At 34.8% G+C, this 22,385-nt stretch overlaps 1 pseudogene; it reads right to left on the bottom strand.

The window, feature by feature from the left end:
• Window positions 1-2,875: 2,875 nt before the first annotated feature.
• Window positions 2,876-15,016, bottom strand: LOC126955896 (ATP-dependent RNA helicase DHX29-like; annotated as a pseudogene).
• Window positions 15,017-22,385: the final 7,369 nt, after the last annotated feature.

Genomic DNA, 22,385 nt, shown 5'->3' with positions numbered 1-22,385 from the left:
AAGGGCCAGAACTGGGGGCTTCAAGAGTTTGCTTGGTGCTTTATTTTACTGTGGCTGAGTTGTTGCTGAAGTTGCAAGACAAAGTCCTCTGTACTTTTCTCTCTCATTCCCCAAGGAGTGTCTCTCTAAGCTACACTGGCTACAGGTGAGGGAGAAGTGACACAAGCATTTCCTGGGCACCACAGTTGATGTTGCACTGAGCTGCATGCACTTCAATTCCACAGCCTCTGAGACCATGGAAGCTCCAGAGCTTGCCCAAAGACTGTGGTCCTTGTGGCCTGACAGCCACACAAATTTATGCTGAGTCCCAGGCCACTTTAGTCAGCTGGTAGTGGAACCAAGAGGGGCTCAAATTCCTAACCTTGGTGCTGAGAATTATCCTGTCACCCAGGGTTAGTCTAAATTCTCCCTCTTTGGACACTGGCAGAAATCTGCCCTGTGTTGTATTACACTGTGACAAGGCAGCACTGAGTTCCAATGCACAGTACTACATTCACTTCATTCTCCTTCCTCTAAGCAGAGATACTCTCTCCAAGCAGAGTACTCTCTCCAAGCAAAGATACTCTCTTCAAGCAGCAATGATGGGAGTTGGAGAAGGATGGTGTAAGCAATGCAAGATTTTCTTTTCCACACTCTTGAATGCCTTTTTCCTTGACATTATGTTAAACCAGATACTATGATTGCTAATTTGATTTTGTGGTTCTTATGAAGTGCTTTCTTGCATGGATAATTGTGCAATTTGTTGGTCCTCTGGGGGAATGATAATTGAAGCGTTCTATTTGGCCATCTTGCTCTGCCTCCTAATTCTCAAAAATGACTTTTTAAAAATCACTATTCCTAAGTGAGAGACTTTCAAAAAGTAATTTTCTTTCAAGAGAAAAAATCTTGCTACGTAATTCATTAAATATTCTAAATAGTGATTCTTTCAGTTTCTACAGATGTAATTGTTATTGCACTTATGAGTTTAGGTGACATGACAAAAAGATTAACAATGTAATTGAAACTTAATTGAATGCTAATAAAGATGTGACCTGTGGTTATTATGATTTCTAATTGTTTTCTCTTGATGATACTTACATTAAACAACAAACAAAAAAGTAATACACATGACACTTATTTATACTATAGAATTACATAACTTGTCAAATATTTTAAACTATGTATTTGGTAGTTTAGAATACTTGAATGGTTTTGCACTCTATGTTGTAAATACAAAAATAGTAATTATTTAGTTATGTCAAACATGGAAATGTTGTCTTTTAGCCTGTATTTTTTATGCATTCTTATATACAATAGGACTTTTCTGACTGACAACATTTATCATTAGCAATTTTCCAACTGGGTTTGTGTCAGGACCTGCCTGATTCTTTAGACTGTGAACTCTCCCTCCCATTCCTGTGTTTATCTGTTCTACATTAAGTATAGATTTCTTGAATGCTTATTCTAAGCCAAACGCTAGTCTAGGGGGAGAGAGAAACAGAAGTGAATAAAACAATAAATATCTTTACTTATACCATGCATAATATCACTTGCTATCCAACACTAAAATTATAAATACTATTAACCACAGAAACTTAAAAACTCTAAGTTAGACCCACTTTCTGACCCTTGCTTCTTGTCTCATTCTAAGCTTATGCAACAATTCCACTAGCTGAGCCCTTGCCTTATCCCTGAGATCAAACTCCTAACAGATGATAGCCAATTTATCATAACTAGAGCACCTTAGTGGCCTCTGCTTTTTATCCTGCTTGGGGCAAACTGCTTAGTACCCCAGCTCCTACAGTACTGAAGTTGTTGTTTGTGGGAATGGGAATACTTTTCTATATAATCAAACAGTAGGATCAAACTACCAGCACACACATACTGCCAACGTCTTTGGCAACAATGGTTTGCCTATTCCTTGATAAATCTGCAAATTTTATCTGCCACTGGATTATCTATAGTAATCTCCAGTGTGAAGTAGGGTCACAGTTTCCTGGCTACCAATGTCTGAGTCTGGTGTGACGGAATGAATGCACATGCAACAAGTTATATGAAGTGAATTTATTATGTACAAATAGGCAACAATGGACCAAAAAAGTCTAAGGTTTGTGAGCTGGTTCCCTAATTCTCAAGAAAACTGCCTGGGGAGGGTAGAGTCTTAACTGCATGTGTCCCACTTGCATAGGACCCAAAATGCAGCACACCATGGGTCATGTAGTTCAGGGAAACTTGACTGACTGAACTAAAGCTTGGAAGCTCTGCTTGATTTCACAAGCGAGAATAACAAAGCCCAGGCTTTTTCAAGCAGTTTCTACCTATCTCAGGATATTGCATTCCCAATATATTTTGCAGTTATTCTTGAAAACTACAAGCAAGAGATGGGGGAGACCTGAGTAAGTACAAGCCCACCCAGAGAATTGTGCTGCACCCTATTAGAACAACTATTACTTTATTATTTTGTCAAGTCTAGTAAATGCCTATGAGTCTTCATATCTTACCACCTCTGGCAGTGCTCCAACTTAACAATCAATACCAGTTCCAGAGTATTATCCTTCTCATTTAGCTCCTTTTGCAGCAAATTAAGTCATTCATGCCTACATCCCAATCTATAACATCTTAGCATAGACTGTGGAAGCCTTTGACCAAGACATTGCTGCAATAACAAACATAGACAGTTAAGCACAACTTTCTAATTTATAGGCAAAGTTGCAAAGCTATGAGTTCAGAAATTAGAACTAAAATCGTAGATCAGTCTAATAAAGGTAGAATAGAGGAGATATAATTAACATTGATCAAGTTTTATAAAGAGTTTCAAAGTTTAAGACATGTTTTTCTCTAGACAGAGTGAAGTGTTATTATGGGGCCTATCAGGTAAGCATAACCACCAAAGAGGTTATGGTGGTCCAGCAGCAGCTATTACCGAGGTAGCATCTGCAGAGGAAGTCCATTTGGTCCTGAAATACAATTAATCTGGGTATGATAATTTAGCCTTGAATTACTGAAATAGAAGGTAGAAGAAACCTAGGTGCAGGACATAATCAGCAACTGAACTGATAACTTATTAGCACCTGTCTGGCAGGCAGGTGCCTTTTTTTTTTTTTTTTTTTTCTTCTTTTGAGATGGAGTCTTGCTCTGTCACCGAGGCTGGAGTGCAGTGGCACAATTCTGGCTCACTGCAACCTCTGTCTTCCGGGTTCAAGTGATTCTCCTGCCTCAGCCTCCCGAGTAGCAGTAGCTAGGACTACAGGCACCCTCTACCACACTTGGCTAACTTTTGTATTTTTAGTAGAGATGGGGATTTCACCATATTGGCCAGGCTAGTCTCAAACTCCTGAGTTCAGGCGATCCACCCACCTCGGCTCCCAAAGTGCTGGGATTACAGGCGTGAGCCACAGCGCCCAGCCTGGCAGCCTTATTAGGTATATAGTATACCTGAGCCAATAAACACAGGGCCAACGATGCCAAGGTTGGGAGGATGCATTTACTCAGATATATAATTACAAGCAAAATGTCATTTTTATGGGTTGAATTTTTTAGAAAATCAGAGATTATCAAATCCCACAATAACAATAAATATTTCAAATGGAATTGCTAGTAAAAATAAAATTTAAACCACATGAAATAAAAAGTATCTATGAAAAGTCTTCCTGATACTTTTTAAATCAATTTGTACACTTTCTAAGTAGTTTCATATTTCTTTGTGAACCCGATTGTTTCTGTTAATATTTACACCTACCTATTGAGACAATACTAACACTATTAAAATCACCCCTTTGTCTCAGCTATGTCCTAGTAAATGAAAATGTGATGTCATTCATTAGATTTACGTCATCCATATCTTCCAGCAGCATGCCTTACCTTTGACATAACCATGCCATAGTATCACATAGAAACTGAGCAAGATGACAGTGAGGTATCCAAGAATAAATTAACTACATCGGAACTTACATAATTTGGTGTTATCATTCTAAAAGGCAGAGCCAGCAAGCTCAAATTCATAAGATGTGACACATTTCAGAACAATTATTTTGTAATTTTCAGACCAGCAGGGATTTCTTAGTTTTCAGACAAATTCATTCCATATTTGCAAAACGCATTTTATCTCATATGGCAAATGTGTCAAATTTTGTTTACACATATTTTTTATTTTTATGGGTACATAGTAGGTGTACATATATGAGATACATGAGATTTTTTTGACACATGCATGCAATGCATAATAATCACATCAGGATAAATGCAGTGTCCATTACCTGAAGCATTTATCATTTATTTGTATTACAAACATTCCAAGTATATTCTTTTATTTAAAAATAAACAAATTGTTGTTGACTGTATCCTGTTGTGCTCTCAAATACTAGATTTTTTGTATCCATTAAACCAATCCCACTTCCACCTCCTCCGACTCCACTACCCTTCCCATCCTCTGGTAACCATCATTTTACTTTCTGTCTCCAGGTGTTCAATTATTTTAATTTTTATCTCCAACAAATTAGTGAGAAAATGTGAAGTGTGTCTTTCTGTGCTTGGCTTATTTCACGTAACAAAATGTCCTCCAGTTCAATCCGTGTTATTTCAAATGACAGAATTTCAACATGTTTTATGACTGAATAGCACCCCATTGTGTTTATGTACCACATTTTCCTTATCCATCCATATTTTGATGGACATTTAGACTGCTTCTGAATCTTGGTTACTGTGAATAGTGCTTCAATAAAAATAGGAGTGCAGATAACTGCTCAATATACTGATTTCCCCTCTTTTGCATAGGTACCTAACAAACAGTAGGATTGCTGGAACATATAGTAGCTTCATTTTTAGGTTGTTGAAGAACCTCCATACTGTCTCCACAGTAGTTGTACTAATTTGCATTCCCACCAACAGTGTATGAGGATTCCCTTTTCTTCACATCTTCACCAGCATTGGTTATTGCCTGACATTTGCGTAACAGTGGTTTTAAGGGATGTTATGATATCTCATTGTAGTTTTGATTTGCATTTCTCTGATGATCAGTAATACTGGGCATCTTTTCATGTTCCTGTTTTCCACTTATATGTCTTCTTTTGAGAAATGTTTATTCAGCTCTTTTGCCCATTTTTAATTCCGATTATTAGATTTTTTTCTTATTGAGGTGTGTGAGCTCCTTATATATTCTGGTTATTAATCCCTTGTAAGGTGGATAGTTAATAAACATTTTATCTCATTCTATGTGCTGTCTCGTCACCATGTTAATTGTTTATTTTGCATATAGAAGCTTTGTGTGACCACTTTTGCTTTAGTTGCCTACAATTTTGGTATAGCCCTTGAGAAATCTGCAGACCAATCTTTTGTGTGACCACTTTTGCTTTAGTTGCCTACAATTTTGGTATAGCCCTTGAGAAATCTGCAGACCAATCTCCTGGAGAACTTCCCCATTTTTTTTAGTAGTTTCAAAGTTTAGGTTTTAAATTTAAGTCTTTAATCAATTTGATTTGATTTTTTTTTAATATGGTGAGAAATAGAGGTTTATTTTCATTTTTCTGAATATGGATATCCTATTTCCCCAGCACAATTTATTGAAAAGACTGTCCTTTCCCCAATGTATGTTCTTGGCACCTCGTTTGAAAATTAGTTAACTGTAAATATATGGATTTATATCTGGATCCTGTATTCTGTTCCACTGGCCTGTGTGTATGTTTTTATGCCAGTACCATGCTGTTTTGATAACTATAGCTGTAGTATAATTTGAAAATAGGTAATGTGATTTTTCTACTTAGGTTCATTTTGCTCAGGATAGCTTTGGCTATTCGGGTCATTTGTGGTTTCATATATATTATATGATTGTTTTTTATATTTCTATTGCTGTGAAGAATGTCATTGGTATTTTGGTAGGGATTGAATTCCATCTGCAGTTTGCTTTGGATAATATGGACATCTTAACAATATTGATTATTTCATGATCAAGGAGTATTTCTCCTTTTTTTGCGTCTTCTTCAATTTCTTGCTCAATATTTTAAAGTTTTCATTGTAGAGATCTTCCACATTTTTGGTTAAGTTATTCTTAGTTATTTAATTTTATTTTATTTGTAGCTGTTGCAAATGTCATTATTTTTGTGATTTATTTTTCAGATTGTTTGCTCTTGGCATATAAAAATGCTACTGATTTTTTTATGTTGATTTTGTATCCTACAGCTTATTGAATTTGTTTATCTGTTTTAATAATTTTTTGGTGGAGTCTTCAGGTTAAAAACATAAAATTTGTCATGGATATTCAAACTAGAGACAAGGAATTTCGATGTTTAGACATAAATTGTGGAAAAGTCTTTTAAAGAAAGGAGGTTTACAGGTTTGCTTTTTTACTTTCCTCTCCTCCCTCCTTCTCTCGGCTCCTCCTTCCCTTTTTTTTCTCCTTAAAATCATTTTTTTCTTCCTTTCTCTTTTGAATTTAGGCACATGTAAGAGAGTTTATTATACTACACAGTACATGGCATAGCAACAGTTTTGCAAGGCCTTTCCTTTATTTAATTTTTTTTTTTTAACTATCATTTCTATTTCTCATTTACAATCTCTACAACCTTCCCTTATGGTTAAATGTGTGTGTGTGTGTGTGTGTGTGCGCACGCATGCATGCACGCATGTGCATGCATGCACTTGCTCATGCGTGTGCACCTACATCTTGGTAAGCCAAAGAATGTTTTTGTTTCTGTGATCGTACCTCCTTATTTCTGTTAAATAGCATTGTGTTATGAGTCTTAAACTCTTTGTTAATATAACATTTAAACAAAAATGATTTCAGTTGCATATAAGCACGTATTTTCCTACTTCAATATGTTCCACAATATTTTTATGCAGGCCTCCTCCACGTTTTATTGTACATTTCCCATAAGTAGACATATAAGTAGCCTTTATCTAAATGCTAGCAAAAACGTTGCTTCCATGAATGTATCTGTATGTGAGTCTCATGAAACTGGTCAAGCATTTCTGGAGTATAAGGATTTTAACTGCAGATCACAATATATACTTATGTTCAATTTTGTTTTATATTTCCATATTTATTTCCATAATGACTTTTCTGATTAAACTCTTTTCAGCATTATACACATGTTTCAAAGTATCTATATATCCACCAAAACATTTATACAATCAAACTTCATGTTTTGCTAACCATACATGCATAAAATGCTAATTTACATTTATATTTGTATGATTACCAATGAAATTGTTAGACACTCATGTACTCCATATATGAGCTGCCTCTTTATATACTTTGTCCATTTTTTCCCCATTGGATTTTGTATTTCATCTCATTGATTTGAGGATAGATTTTTCTATCAATTATTTAATCTTATATTATTTTAAACTGTTTTAAATATAAATAACAAATGATAGTTATTATCACAATCTATTACTTGTCAACTTTTTTGTAGGTATCCTGTGTTAAGCTGAACTCCTTGATCTTAGTGTAGTAAAATAATACATATTTTTGTTCCAAATTTTCATTTTTTGAGACCTTGTTGTAAGAAAAACTTTTTTTGTTCTAATTCACCAAATGTTTATTAAACACTTACCGTGTGTCAAGTATTTTCCTAGGCATTCTTTTTTCCCAAATAAACCTGTTACAGTTATCCGTGACTCTGAGAGAGTGAGCTATTTTAAGAAATACCTCTAGGGTAGACAGTAATGTTCTATTGTGAAAGTTCCTCTGGCAATATATGATTTCAGAATGATAACCTCCTTCCTGTCGTGCTTTCTTCCATCCTAGATATGCATTGTAGATGATCAGGTGGTCTGAATCCACCTTGTCCAAAGCTGATTTTGCGAAATCTGTGTCATCTTTTCGACCAATTGGTGTGGTAAAAGGAGACTTCTCTGTTATGACTGCAGCTAGTTTTGCCACTGGGTTAAGGCAGCCAAATACTGTACAAAAAATAAACATCTTACCAATCTTGACATACACAGGTAAAGCTGCAAGGTGTTGGCCCAACAGAGTCAGCTGAGGCTCATTTAGCTTACAAGCTCCAGTTTTTTGGAGGAAATTCATTGAATGGCTGATCACTGGGAACTGAGGTGAATCTAAGGCTTTGAAAGGGAAATCTTCAGGAGAATCATGATTACACTTCATAGTATGAAGGCATGATTTCTCTAAAGGCACATGTAAGATTTCAGGAACAGAATAATCCACAAAGCCTTCAAATTTTTCTCTTGTGTTCCCCCAGAATCAGAAGCCATCTCTGACCCGCCCAGCTCTCCCCTGGCTCTGCAAAGCACTGGCTTTACTGACAAATGTCTCAACCAAAGAACTCATCTATCTGCTTTCATGGCGCTTACTTTCTTCTGTTTTTCCAGTGTCAATTACAAACTCAGTATCTGGAAGAGCGCTACCCATCTGTGCAAAATTTGTTGCTAAAACAATCTTTCTAACTCCTGCAGGAGGAAGTGTGAGTGCTGCAGCTTGATCTTGAGTTGAAAGAATAGAGTGCAGAGCTATCAATTTATATCGTTCAGAATACAACCTTCTATCATTTGATAGGAGATCATACAGCTGCTGAACACGAGCCAGGCCTGGGAAAAAGATTAATACTGCTCCTTCAATATTTCCAAACTGGGGACTTTTATCTAAATATGCAAGAAGTTCCAAAATGAAATCCAGGTTGATTTTATGAGGATTCATGTGTAGAGAATAGCATGCTGAGTGAAGTTGCTGTACTTTTGGTAAAACAGATTTAAATCAGCATTTGCTCTAGTCTGAACTGAAATGTATTCTTAATTTTTTTATTCCCCCTGCTTTGTTTGTAACATTAATGAATATTTCTTCTTCCTACTCCAGGAATTTCTGACAATATCCTGAGTCTTTTCACAGTACAAAGTCTGTTTCTTCTATTATATATTCATGATGAAAGGTCTCAGCAAGATAACTTCTTCCTGAAATTCTGAGAGTGGGGCAGTGTGTGAAATATGTGGAAAATTGTTCACTGCCCACAGCCACACTCATTAGAATCAACTAGAGATGAGACTGTTTTTGTAAAACTTCCTTTAAGATAGTCAGTAGGAGGTCTGTCTGGACACTTCTTTTACGAACCTCATCTACAATAACATGAGACGCATTCGCAAAAAGACCATCTTCTTGAAGTTTCCTTGGCAAAACCCCTGTTGTACAATAGAGTAAACTGGTAGATTCACAAGCTTGAGATAACATCCGGATCTGATATCCACACAAAGAATTCCTTCCTCCAGGTGCATTTTCACAGCCCAATTCATCACACAGTCTGGTGGCTAAACTCACTGCTGAGATCCTTTGAGGTTGGGTACAGGCAATGTTACATTTACTTGCTCCCTACTCATTTAGAAGCAAAACTTCCAACAGAAAATGTGGTACCTGAGTACTTTTATCACTCCTTGTTTTACCTGCCACAACCACTCAGCAGTGCCTTTAGGAACTGAACAATGAGATCACTTGGACTCCGGAAGGGAAACATCACACACTGGGGCCTATCACGGGGACAGGGGGAGGGATTGCATTGGGAGTTATACCTGATGTAAATGACGAGTTGATGGGTGCTGACGAGTTGAAGGGGGCAGCACGCCAACATGGCACAGGTATACATATGTAACAAACCTGCACATTATCCACATGTACCCTAGAACTTAGAAAGTATAATAAAAAAAAAAAAAGAAAGAAAGAAAAAAAAAAAAGAGTTTCAACACTTGAATCCCAATGTTTAAATGCAGGAAACTGCTGTATTTCCTTTAGAAGTTTCTAATACTTAGGTGTGCCTTGCAACTTTCTAGAGAGGTTTCTAACAGGTTCCAAATCTTCTGTGTTTGCTGATTCCAAGAACAGTGCAGAAAAATCAACAGAAGCTAAATTTTCCCAAGATTTCTCAGGATCGTTAGAGTTTTCTCTCTTATTTTCAGAATGCTGTTTTTGCTGCTGTTTCAATGTGTTCAAAAGTTTGGCAATAAAAATATCACATGGTTTATTGGTTTTCATTTTATTTAATTCTTCCCTTTTCTTTTCTGCATCACTACACTCCAGCCAAACATCTTGGGAAGTAGGATGAAATAACTGATGAACTGACTGCCCTTTAACTAAATGATAAAGAACTAAAGTACCTCTCAGGTGCTGAGCTTGCATGCCATCCTCTGTTAAGATTGTAGGCATCCTACCAGGACAGCACCTCCAGACTTGCTTACCCTAACCCTACAGTTCCAGTATCTATCTACTGTAACTTTTTCAAAGGAAGGATTTGGACTCTTGGGAAGAGTCTTCCTGAACCAGTCCATCAGAAATTGTTTGGGAGATTTTCCAGTTCAACTTTGAGCGGTACCGTCAAAATTTCTTACATCATGAGGTTCTTTTTATCTTTCTCTTCTTCAGTAGCAGCTGCAGATTTTTCAAATAACTTAAAAGTTCAATGCACTTTCCCCCTCTATGGCCACAGGAGGCTTTTTTCTTTCATTTTGTTGATGTGAAATCTTTATGGCTGGATTAAGTACTGGATCATCTTTAAAGTTTCCATTTCTCTTTGAAATTTCCTTATTTATTTATTTTTTTCCTGAGCCTCCTTTTGGTTTTGCTTTTTTTTTTTTTTTTTCAGTTTAAAGGTAGCTAGTTGCTCCTTTGCATCCAGCAGTTTTGCTGCAAAATGTAAGTACCTTTTGTTGAGATCACTTTTTTCTCTCTTCTTCTAAACTTTTAGAATTCTCATTCTTTTCTTCTTTATTTATTGTTCAGTGTACCGTGAAATCCATTCTTTCATATTTGCTTCCATATTTCCTTCTTCCTTTTTTGGCTTAATCTTAGGGTCTTTTGCTTTTTTGTTTGTTTTTGTTTGTTTGTTTTGTTTTGTTTTAGGTTGCAATGGAGGTGAAATAGTAGCTTGTACGGGAGACTGCAATTTCAGCCCACTTTTATGTTGTTACTCTTCAAATTCTTGACTGAATCTTTCAGTGCATCATTTGCAAGGTTTAAACAGAGCCAGTCCAAGGCAGAATGAAGGTCACTTCCATGTAAGAGATTATTGGTCATGGCATCTTCAATGTCTTAGTCTTAAATAAAAATGCTTGTAAGGCCGTATAAAAATCCTGCAATTTTTTTGGCAGTAAGTCATCCAGAAATCACTCCTTTGTCATTGTTTTGCTTTTTATGTTCATTGATCACTCCCATAATTCCTTGCTCTAGTTTGTTATTAATTACCACTTTCAAAAGAGATTTACCCAGACTTGCAGGACCACCAGAATCATTTATAGAATTAAAACTATAAATTTTTGAATCTTGCTTGACTCGAGACTTCCTAGTGCTTGCAGCGGCATCGGGCAGGAGGCCTGGACACCAGCTTTTTGTTTTGGGCCTCCTGGGCAGTTCCAGCCCCAGGGGTGTATTTGGCTCTGAAAGCAGACACGGAGGCCCGGACCACAGTACCGCCGTGGCCTCCAGAGCCTTGTGTTTCTTGTCCTTGCGCCAATGTGGCAGCTGTGGCAGAAGATCATTAGCGGTCCTGGCCCTGGCGCTGCCATCAAGAGCTCTTCACATTCCCCAGCTCCTGCTGCAACACCCTGCGCCCTCGATCCCAAGAAAAGCTTTCCTGCAAGAAGGTAATAAACATATTTTCTTGTCCTTTCTCCTTTATGTTTTTTACTTGTCATATATATGAGTCTGCTGTGTGTATATTGCAAATTAGCTATTCTGCTTTACTTTTCTCCATGTCTTGGATCTGTTTTTACAGCAGCACGTACTAAGTGATGTTTCCTCACTAATGTCTCTTTTCATCTATATGATATCCACATGGATCTATTTCTGAACCCTCTGTTCTGTTCCATATCTTTGTTTGGGGCAAGAGCATCATAGTGTTGATAACTATTGTTTAGGTGCATTTCTTAAAATCTTGCAGGATGAGTCCCCTCCTCTTTTAAACAAAATTGATTTAGATATTTTGACCTTTAATCTTTCATAAATTTTTTAACTCCTTCAACCATCTTGCTGAAATTTATCTTGATACTTCAGTGGTTTTATAAATAACTTGGGTGCAATTATGTTTTTAAAGAAGACAAATTTTGTCTTTAAACTTATTCTTTTATCTATTTTGGTTTAGATTTTTATTATTTTGCATTTTGGTAGGATTTTTTTCTGCATACATTATAGTTTGTTTTTTGTTTGTTTGTTTGTTTTTGCTTTGACTTAAGGTTTTTCTATTTTTTTTTTTTTTTTGGAGTGGGGGTCACATTATCTTGTAATTTTTTTTTATTCTGACATATACCCTAAATAGAAGAGGTATGCATCATGTGTTTGTACAATTTAGAATAAAATAAACATCCAATAACTCACCTCAAGCTTAAGAAACAGAACAATACTCTCCATGATTGCATCTCCCCACTACCCACATACCCTATGGAGGAAACCGACTCTCTCTATTATTGGGTTATTCACCTTCTTCCTTTTCTTTATGATTTAATCATAAAACTATTCTCATAGAATATCTTAATTTGTTTCACATTGAATTTTATACATTAAAACATGCTTTATACATTTTTTCTGAGATTTTTCTTTTGCTCAAAATGAGAATGAGCTACGTTATTGTATATAGGTGTTGTTCATTCTTTGATACCACTATAGAATGTTCAATTGTCTGAATATACTCTGAGTTATTTATAGTTTCTGTTGTTGATTGACATAATGAATTGTTGTAAATACTTTATAATAATGATTGATGCTGCTATAAGCTTTCCTATACATGTCTTTTGGTGCACATGTTCAGACTTCTGTTGTGCATCGGCTCTCACAGTGTGAACCCTGGACCAGTACCATCAATACCACTTGGAAACTTGCTAGTAATGCAAGTTATCCAGTCCCACCTCAATCCTACTGAGTCAGAAATTCAAGAGGTAAGACCCAGTAATCTGTGGCTGCTATATTTTTAAATTAGTAAGTGCATTTATGAAGAAACATTATTGATTTTGTAAGTTGATATTGTACTTGACCATCTTCCTGAACTCTCTTATTATTTGAATATTGCATAACAGTTTTTCATCTTAGTTTTTTGACAGAAGCACTACAGCAATTCTAAATTCCTGCACTAACTTGACCTTCTGGAGTATCGAATCTAATTTTTAATGAAGGCAATGGAACATAATTGGGAGTTTATGTGAACAACACAAACTGAGCAAATGCTAGCATTCTCCTGTGTCTTCCAATTGCTTCCTAATTTTCTGTTATATTTAATAGATGTTTAATTCTCTGTGCTACAAAATGAGACCCTTAAGACATGGAAAACATAAATAAAAAATCATAATGTCACTTTGTCAGGCTTGGAATTTTCCACAGCTCTGTGTCTCCTGTCTATTATTTAGCCTCTACTCCGTTTAGCATTTATTCAACGGACAGTTCCTCAGCCCAGTCTCTGTTTAGTTGACTTGTTAGCTCCAAGAAAATGACAATCTTTAACCATGATTTACAACCTACGTTTTCTTTATGATTAAAAATATGAACATTTTTAATATTACTGTGAGCCCCACATTTTGCTCAATATATTAAACTCACTACTTCAATTTACTTTATAAAATGCTTAAAGCTTGTTGTTGACTCTTAATGAAAAAGCAAATAATCAAACTGCACTTTTAGCCCTGAATAGATGTTAAGTGGTAACCATATCCTTACCTTTAGGGAATTTAGATTCATCATAAAATTGAATTTATTATTTTTTTCTAGCTTTCTTTACTGTAATTCAGATTTTTTTTCTCAGAAAGTCTTCTTTTAGTAGGAATGGTCAGAAATTTACTTGTATTATAATAAACACATAATTATTTTCAAATTATTCAGTTTTTAGAAATGCACCAGGATGTTCAGCTATGCATTGAGTACATCAAATGACCCAAGTCATTAAGAGTAAGAGTAAGAGGAAACAAAATTGAATCATCGAATAGTCTTTACAGAAAAAATGTTCATTTTATTACATTTCGAGATCTGAGTATGCTTATTATTTCATTTTATCTGCACTATTAAATCTAGTTGAAACATGAAAAACAAATCAATTCATTAAGTTGAAAAAAGTGAACCAATATTTCTGAGAAAGCTTATGCTGTTCCAATGACATTTGTAAGCTTTTTGATAGGAAAGGGCTTAAGGCTGTAGCTGTAAGAAGAAAATAAAAGGCACAATGGCAAGAAAATACTAAAAACACCAACTAAATTAAAGATCAATATAAATTATTATAGGTATATTGCGATTTTTTATTTATTGCAAAGCATAGTCTTAAAATAATTCATTTACCTAGTGGTGAAGTTGATAGCTTTAGAAAGAGCCTAACAATCAACTTGAGCACTATTATCAAATAAAGTTTTTAAATTTTTCATTTGGGTTTTTATTGCTCCTTTTCTAGTGCTTCAACCATAATATTCATTTAAAATGAAGAGATTAATTATTTAATTGTTCTATATATTCTGTGTCCATCAAAACAGTTCATTAGGGTCTTCAAGTGTGAATCTAAGATTTGTGGAAGGTAGTATTTACTATTAAGTACACATTCTATATTTCTTTATAAATACTATCAACTTGTTAATAAATATTTATGTAGTTATGGATAAAATGTGGTAAAATTAAAAATATTTTTTTGAAAAAACTATTTATTGAATAAAAAGATTGTTTACTAAAAGTAAAAGCCATCCAGAACTTCAGCTTCTATTTATAAACTTAACAATGGTTGTTTTTAGAACATTGCAAACACTTTCAATTGTAGACAAAGCATAAACAAAATATAACAACACTCATTATAATACTTACATTTATATAAAATGATAATATCTCTGATTTAATTAATTTCTTATTTCCATGTGTTCTCATATCTTCTAAAAATTGCAGTGCACTAATCCATAATAATTTCTGTATCTCTGGAATTATATTAACGTTATCAAACATGAGTAGAAAAGACTACTTCTTCATCCAAGCTAAGGTTTTAAGTTCTGGGTTACTAAACAATTGATTCCTGGAAAAGAAGTAGATTTGCTAGCATAGCTAAACCTCCATGAGTCAGCAAACCAACTTACTATAGTCAAACTCCATGTTTACTTCAATGAGTCTTTTCAAGCTCATCAATTTGATGAACGTATAATTGTCATGAAAGCCAGTTCTTTCTCCTTGTGTTTAGCTATGCTTTTCAGACATTACTTGGTCAATTGGCCTGCCATTTGTTCCATATTGACTTCATCAGTTAATACTGTCAAAAATTTTTGCCTATCTTTGTAAATAACTCATTCTGAATAACAGTGTAATCCTGAAATTTTCATACTCCAATCATAATGTATTATGTCTATTGAGTCACCTTTTCCATTTACAACATTTGATTAAGCCATAATCTTTCAAAAATATAGTTTGATACCATTTTTTCTTTGCTACATTGGTAATAACTCACAGTTTTAAAAAATATATCCATATTATTTGCTACTTCTATCTTCCAGAGTTGAACCCAAATTCTTCTTCTGTTAAGTGTAGCTGGGACTTAGTGATTATCTTGTAACAATTAAAGTGAAGTAGAACACCGGGTGCGGTGACTCATGCCCGTAATCCCAGCACTTTGGGAGGCCAAGGTGGGTGGATCACCTGAGGTCAGGAGTTCGAGACCAGCCCGACCAATATGGTAAACGTTCATCTCTACTAAAAATACAAAAATTATCTGGGTTTGGTGCCAGGCACCTGTAGTCCCAGCCACTCGGGAGGCTGAGACAGGAGAATTGCATGAACCCTGGAGGCAGAGGTTGCAGTGAGCCAAGATTGTGCCGCTGCACTCCAGCCTGGGTGATAGCATGAGACTCCATCTCAAAAAAAAAAAAAAAGGAAAAGAAAAAAGAAGTAGTAGTGATGGAAGTGATGATGAGCAACTTTCAAGGATAGGTTATAATAAAAAGGAACTTTTTTCCTTTTTTTTTTTTTTTTTTTTTTTTTTTTTTTTTTTTTTTTTTTTTTTGAGACTGGGTGGTGCTCTGTCTCCCAGGCTGGAATGCAATGATGCAATCATAGCTCACTGTAGCTCAAACTCCTGGTCTCAAGCGATCCTCCACCCTAGGCCTCCCAAAGCACTGGGATAACAGTGCCACCACACTCTGCCAATTAGGACAATCCCTACAGAAAATGGTATGAAGGTTTTTCAAAGAACTAAAATTCGAATTATCATTTAATCCAGCAATCTCACTACTGGGTATCTACCCGAAGAAAAAGAAATCATTATATAAAAAAAGATGCCTGCAATTATATGTTTATCAAAGCGCAACTCAAAATAGCAAAGTCACAGAATCAGCGTAAGTACCCATTAATGGATGAATGAATAAAGACAAGGTGGTGTATTTACATATCATGGAATTCTACTCAGTCATAAAGGTTGAAATGATATCTTTTGCAGCAGTATGGATGGAACTGGAGGTCATTATCTTAAGTGAAATAACTTAGAAACAGAAAGTCGAATACCACATGTTTTCACTTATAGGTGGGAGCTAAAGAATGAGAACACAGGAACATACATAGTGGATTACTAGACATCGAAGACTCCAAAAGGCAGGGGCGTGGGAGAAGGTTGAGAGAGGAGAAATTACCCACGTGGTATGATTTACACTATTTGGGTGATGGTTACAGAAGAAGCCCAGACTTCACCATTACGCAATATATCCATGTAACAAAAATGTTCTTGCACTCTCTAAATTTATTTTTTAAATAAATACAAAAAATGGAAAGTACTGCGGCTTCCGTCTTAATTTGTCTGTCTCTTTCTTTCCATTGGGATAAGCCAAGATCCAGTAGCACCTGAAAGGCCTTCAGTAAAGACCCTTGAGAATCAGAGGCCTGCCAGCATCCAGGTGTGTTAGCTCAGTAGCAGATTCTCCAGCTACAGTGGAACCTTGAGATGGCTGCAACCTGACCCTGAGCCAAACTACCATGTAAAACCACTCCCGGATTCCTACTACTTTGAAAGTGAAATGATAAATGTTTCGGTGTGTATTACATGTTAGATTTTCTATATTATAGATGATATCGATGTTTTTATATATATTCACATTATGAGATTCACATGACTTTCTATGGAATCAATATATTCTATAACCCAAGCTTTATCATTCTCTTTTTATGCCCAAATGATCACAACTTGGCCAAGGGGAGGCGCTTTTGGTCTTTTAGTAATAACAGATATCTTTGGGTTTCATTCCTCCGACTTGAAATACTAAAACTTTCTGGCAGCAGACTGTTTCAAACACGTCCTATTTTTGAGGGAGTTGGGGTCATGTATAGAATGATACATACGCCTCCAAGCTGTATTACTTGTTTTCTCTCCACTTACAGTACAGTTTCCTACCACCTCCTTCCTCTTGTCAGTTAAGTCTGCATAATGCTGCCTCCTAGAAAAACTTACCTGGCTTTCCTCCTTAAAAGGGCCCTGGCACAGCACTTTCTATGCTCTTTTCTTATGGCACTTACGCCTATGACAGAAATTATATACACGACTTGTAGCTTTTTGTATTGTAGACTATGAGAAGGTTTTTTTTTTTTCTTAATTGATCTGTAGGAATGTATTACCATTTTTCTGAAATAAGGAAGTACATTTAAATTTTGATGCAAGTGTTTCAACTCTTTCCCTAAAGTTTTCTAACAGTAAAGTGGATGATTGTTCCTCATGTAAGTATAGGTGCAGTTTGAACTTTTATCATTTAAAAATCAAGAAAATTCCTTCAGTCATTTTCTAACTCCTGGCCTAAGCTGAAAATAAAACTAGGTCAGATTTATTGAAGACCAGCAGTGTGTCCTACACAGCACTATGCGCTATATATGTGTCATCTCATTTACTCCTGCAGATTATTACCCTGTGAGGCTGCTACCAGCATTACTCTTATTTTAGACCAAAGAAATTAAGTCAGAGGGAGACTTAGCAATAGGCTCAAGGTCACAGAGTCAGAGCAGTGTCAGAATTTGAAATTTAACATTTGAATTCTAAAATCTATACCTTGACCACGAATATCAGATTACTAACAGATTTCTAGAAAATCTATCTCATGAATGTGACATAAAATTTGAAGATGCATTTTGACAGACATATTTTTATTGACAATTTTTATAGAAATGTAATTCATGGAAAAATAAAGAGCTTACAGAAATATCAAGTAAAAAGAAAGTTTTCATGATGCAGCTATGCAGGAAAAAAATGTTCACACTTGGAATATATTTAGAAACATATAAATTGTTATAAGGAAAAAATTAACATATGCCCCAGTAGTAGAATAATATCAAGAGAAGTTCCTATCGACTAGTTTTTATTATGTTTTTTCTTATATAGGAAAAAAATGTTTAAGGAATTTTTTATTTTTATTTATATCCGCAACTTCTTAAAAGTAACCTTATGTGTTTACCGTGCCCATTTTCCACATATGCAAAAATCAGCAGCTGCAGGGAATAAAATATATAAGTGTGATATTATAATGTATCGCAAATTGTAAGTATCAACATCACAACCCAGAGAATACAAATTAGCTTAAAGGAAAGATCAGAGGTGACTTGGGAATAGGCTTTAAAAAGGCACAATCATGATTCAAATTTTGTAACTGGCTATCTCTTAGCTGATACTTTTTAGCCTACATGAAAGACTATATTAACCTTGAAAGCATAAAATATTTTGTTTGCCCTCACAAAATATTGACCTAGATTTTATACAGTTTATAAATTATATTTTTCTTTCACGTTATTATTTTAAAGATACATTACACTGTCAATTCTACGCAGTTGGAAAGTGAGATTCCCAATATTAAGGTATCTCTTTTCCTTTAATTATCATTTTTGTTTGTTTATCTTATCTTTGTGTAGTTTTTTCTTCCTGAGCTAGAAAAGCGTTCATCAGAAGTTTTATAGGGAGAATATGGATTCAATACTTTAAAATTTTATCTTTGAAATGCAAAATATAGAAATAGAAATGAATAATTCAGTGAGTCATTCACATACCTTAAAGACATCTATTTGCTTATATTTACTTGGCCTTAGTTGAGTCATCTGCTAGCAACTTTCAGAAAAGGGGCATTCAAGGAAACAGAAACAATTTCTGTCTCTCTCTCTCTCTGTTTCCCTCTCTCTCTTCCCTCTCTCTTTTGCTTTATTTCTTCACTCCCTTCCTTCACTTTCTCTGTTTCCTCACTCCCTTCACTCTCTCACTTCTCTCACTGTCATTTCCCTTTCCTCCCTCTGTTAGATTTGTGAATATACTGTTCTCCCAGAATGTAAGAAGCTGATAATATCCTTTTGGTTACCTTAAGTAATCAAAAGCCACGTATTTAACAGAGTAAAATAAAGAAACTATTGGACAAAGTCTCATTTCTTTTACATATTTTTAAGCTTTTAAATTGTTTAAAATATTCTATTAGATTTCATACTATTCCTCCACATTGCTATTTTTCCACGTATAAAGGCAAGTCCGACAAATCAAAGACAAAGTCATATTGAATATATTGATTATTTTTCTAAATTATCTTATCCTCATCCCATTATTTTTTAAAATAAATCAGAACAAATTTTGTATTAATCTCAAATGTATGTTAGGAATGATTGATCAGCATTTGAATTTATGGACATTTATGGAAATTTGAATTTCTGGAAATCACACAAAAGGCAAAAGTAATTCATCATCTACAGGCTCAATCATAGTAAAATGAAGCATTTAAAAACATTTATTGTAAATCTTCCATACCACAGTTCCATCCATGAAGGATTTCATTCTTTTTTATGGCTGAAGAATATTTTGTTGTGTATATGTACCATATTTCATTTATCCATTCATTCACTGATAGGCATTTAGGTTGCTTCTGTATCTTGGTTATAGTAAATAACGTTGCAAGAAACATGGAGGTGCTGACATCTCTTCAAAATACTGATTTCTTTTCCTTTGGACATATACCCAGCAATGGGATTGCTGGATCATATGGTAGTTCTATTTTTAGTTTTTTGAGGAACCTCCATACTGTTTTCCATGGTGGCTGTACTAATTGACATTTCCGCCTACAACGGTGTGTAAGATTTCCTTTCACTCCATATCCTTGCCAGCACCTACAATGGTGTGTAAGATTTCCTTTCACTCCATATCTTTGCCAGCATTCATTACTGCTTATCTTTTAGATAAAAGTCCTGTTAGCTGGGGTGTGATAATATCTCATTGTAGTTTTGATTTCCAATACTCTGATGATTCGTGGTGCTGAATAAATTTCTATATATGTGTTAGCCATTTGTATGTCTTCTTTGAGAAATGTTTATTCAGGTATTTTGCATATTTTAAAATCAGATATTTTTCCTATTGAGTTGTTTGAATTCCTTATATATTCTGGTTATCAATTTCTTGTCAGATGAGTAGTTTACGAATATTTTATCTCATCCCATGGGTTATCTTATCTCATTGTAATACCTAGTAAACTCCCTGAAGCTCTGGTCAAATAATAGCATTGCTCTGTTCTAATTTAGAGTAACTCGTGTCATTTAACTTTTGCTACAGCTGACATTACCAGCTCCTCTACACTGCCCCATGATCAGAGCAAAGAGGCTATACCGACAGCCTCACGATATATTCTGCGATTCCTTCCACTAACATGCCTTTGGTTATGCTTTTCTATAATGTAGAAAAAGTGTGGAGAAAAAATGGTCCCATCCTTCCTCATTTCCCCAACTCCAGATTTTTAAATCAGATATATCCTAAAAATGAAATGACACATCCCCTCTGTTATTTTTCTTTCATGGACTAGAACTATTTTTTTATATATACTATGATAGCATTTAATTTATTTCTCTCTAAAGGCTCTCATCATTTTCTACTGTCTTTTTAAATTTGTATTCATGCTTTACTTCCTCTGATAGACACAAAGCAGGTCACATTACTTATATATCATTGCATCACCCACAGAGCATGGTGGCACATCTTTCAAAGAGCAGGAACTTGATCATACTTTAGGGGAAGGGGGAGAACTAACAAATTATGCAAAATATGTACAGCCAAAATTAAGAGTTACAGATTCAAGATATTTTGGAAATCTATAAAAACAATTGTAAGAATAAGTGCATATATTTCTTCATCTAATATCTTATGCAGAGTAAAAATAACTGATTCATGGATTTCCCAATTCCGGAATTTTGCAGTAATTTTGAATTTGAAAAAAATCTTAGGAAAAAGTTTTTGGAATAGTTTAAGAAATATATATAAGCATCTGGAGAAAATGCTTTTTTTATATTCTAATTTACATTTATGACTATCTTCCCTCAAAAAATTAAATTAAAAAATTGAATCAAGAGAATGTGCTTGGTTTTGTCTTTTTATATGGAGTTAATGAATAATTCTCTCTTTTCCAAATGTATTTTCTTAAGCAATAAATATGTACAAGGAAATAGAAGTTTATTCTGTCTCTGTAATTTTGGTAAACATGGAAAAGATATTTTAAGTCAGATTTTTAAGAAGTCTAAGAGACTAATGCTTAGTGCTGTTTTTGCAATTAGGTTCACTAACTTAGATTGAATGTTTTTGGAAATCTATTGTAAATTGATAGTATAAATATGGATTACATATATCCTTACAAAATTCATAAATATACTTCTTGGTATAACACTGGTTCCTGACTCAAAGAGTATTTTACATTCTCCTTTAATTACTCAGATTACAAATATAGTATTTAATTAATGATTACTCATTAACAAAAATTATCTTTATTTCTCACATTTTTAAGATAAAGTGAAAAAATTCTGCAAACAAAAATTTCAACACGTTTTAAGTTAAATCCAAAAGCAGGTTTTTGACCTGGATTATGCAGTTTATAAATATCTAGTATAAGTATAAGAATAAATATAAAACATAACCAAACAAACTCTCTAGCAATTTTTTTCCTTCTTTTACTTCATGGATATATTTAGGAACAACTTTTTTCCTGACACTGTATTAGCTGCCTCATGTTTTGTAACATATCACTCCAAATCCTAAGTAGTTTAAATAATTGTGATTATTATGTCTTTATAATTTCAGAGGATCAGGAAACCCAGAACAACTTGATTACGCAGTTCTCGTTCAGAGTGTTTCATAAGGTTCCAATCAGTTATTCTGGGACTCTGGTCATCTGAAGGTCTTACTGGGATGGACAGGCCATTTGCAAAAGGTTAACTTATGTACAGTAGCAAATTGGTACTTATTATTTTATATAGTAATAGAGTCTTAGTTTTTCTCCACATGGGCCCCTTACTGGGGTTGCTTAAGTGTCCTAATTCCATAGCATCTGGCTTCCCCAGAACCAGATCAAGAGCAAGAAAGATTTAATACGCCTATCCTAGCCTCAGAAGTCACATACTCTCTCCTCTTCCATACTCTGTTGTTCACACTGGCCAGCCCTTCTTCAATATTGGAGGAACAACCTGTATATGAAGAACTGAGACTAATCCC

The sequence above is a fragment of the Macaca thibetana genome, chromosome 1 (genome assembly GCF_024542745.1).
Source record: "Macaca thibetana thibetana isolate TM-01 chromosome 1, ASM2454274v1, whole genome shotgun sequence".
NCBI lineage: Eukaryota > Metazoa > Chordata > Mammalia > Primates > Cercopithecidae > Macaca > Macaca thibetana.
This window is presented reverse-complemented; position numbering and strand designations above follow the sequence as displayed.